The sequence below is a fragment of the Sinocyclocheilus grahami genome, unplaced genomic scaffold (assembly GCF_001515645.1).
Source record: "Sinocyclocheilus grahami isolate Dianchi unplaced genomic scaffold, SAMN03320097.WGS_v1.1 scaffold587.1, whole genome shotgun sequence".
Classification (NCBI taxonomy): Eukaryota; Metazoa; Chordata; class Actinopteri; order Cypriniformes; family Cyprinidae; genus Sinocyclocheilus; species Sinocyclocheilus grahami.
Genome location: NW_015505766.1, coordinates 756,443 through 758,247, shown reverse-complemented (window position 1 = coordinate 758,247; position 1,805 = coordinate 756,443). Strand labels below are relative to the sequence as shown.

Here is a 1,805-nt window from a genome sequence, read left to right as displayed (position 1 = left end):
TGTGATGGTGTGAGTGTGTTGGTGTGAGTGTGATAGTGTGTTAGTGTGTGTGTGTGTGTGTGTGTGTGTGTGAGTGCGAGAGTGAGTGTGTGTGTGTGTGTGTGTGTGCGCGAGTTTGTGTGTGTGTGTGTGTGTGTGTGTGTGTGTGTGTGTGTTACTCACACTCCTCCTCTTTGGGGTCGAGTTGAGTGACGCTGATTGACAGGCGGTCGACTCTCTCCTGAAGTGAATTCACTCGAAATGAGAAGGAATGAGCTTCATTAAAGAGCTCGCCGAACAAATCCTCCGCATATTTACCTGAACACACACAAACCAGCGGCGGATTATAGACACACACGCCGAATCAAAACTAACAGTACTTTATTTTCATCATAATTAACCTCAGTTTTAGTTCTTCTCATGATTCTAAATGTGATTCTCATTACTGTAATAAAATGAGTAAATGATCAAATTAATTTTTATTTAAATCAGCATCAATTTAAGGCAGTTCAACAAATGTTATCATAATGAATAAATATTGTAATACATAATAAAAAATTATGAAAAACAAATTAGGCAACAAAAAGTAAAAAAAAAAAAAGTTAACAGAGAGAGATAATAATAACTCGATCTCGATCTCGACTGCCGAAACTCGACTAAATCATACGAAAAAAAAAAACATCATAACTGTATATTTTCTGTATACTTGTGTCGCTTACAATTAAAGTCATTTTCTGATTTTATTTTTTGCAACGTTACTTGGCAATATTTTAAAGATATTATTATTATTATTTTGTTTATTTATTTTTTTGTATTTTGCATGGTCTGTTATTGGAGTAGTGTCACCCTGGTGGGAGTTTTAACTCCTATTCCCCCGGGAATAAAAATAAATGAATTAATAAATAAATAAATAAATATAAATACAATTTAAAAAAGCATTCAGTCGATGCAGAGACCTATAGTGCGGGGGAATCCCCCATCTCCCCACCCTCTGAATATTATGTATCATAAAGTAACTCCATCATTTGGCGGGTTTTACTCGGAAAAGCAGCTGTTTTCTAGCATTCGAATAACTACCTGAAACTATAAAAGAAGGATTGGAGATGAATTTCATTTACAAATAGAGTAGGAACGTGCATACTTTTTAATCGCCACAGTGTTTTCCTCTTTGAGTGTGTCTTAAAAGCTATGAGGAGGGGGGCTTAATCTTATCACTCAGCATACCTGGTTACAAAAGTCACCGCTCGCCACTGATATAAATATATAAAATAAAATATAATAAAAATGTTTCATGGAAAATTCTAATTCTCTTTTCTTCCAATTCTTATTTTTTCCAGTACAACAATTGTTATCATTTAATGAATAAATATTTCACAATTTAAAATACAAGTTAATGACTTCTATATATATATAGAGAGAGAGAGAGAAAAATAATACGATTTATGAAAAATTCGATAAAATGATGCATATCAATTATATAATATTATATAGTATATCGTATTAAAAATAAATAAATAAATAATGAAAAACAAATTAAAGTTAATAAATTAAATTAAATAATAAGATGTATTTATTATTAGTTTTATGCTAAATATAAATGTGACCCTGGAGCACAAAACCAGTCATAAGAGTACATTTTTCGAAATTGAGATGTATGCATCATCTGAAAGCTGAATAAATAATCTTTCCATTGATGTATGGTTTGTTAGGATAGGACAATATTTGGCTGAGATACAACTATTTGAAAATCTGGAATCTGAGGGTGCAAAAAAATCTAAATATTGTGAAAATCATCTTTAAAGTTGTTCAGATGAAGTCCTTATTGC

At 31.6% G+C, this 1,805-nt stretch overlaps 1 protein-coding gene across 1 annotated transcript in view; it reads right to left on the bottom strand.

Moving 5' to 3' along the window:
• The window catches only part of LOC107556997 (wiskott-Aldrich syndrome protein family member 1-like), an 87,610-nt gene that overhangs the window by 31,964 nt on the left and 53,841 nt on the right, over window positions 1-1,805 (bottom strand). The window lies entirely within an intron of this gene.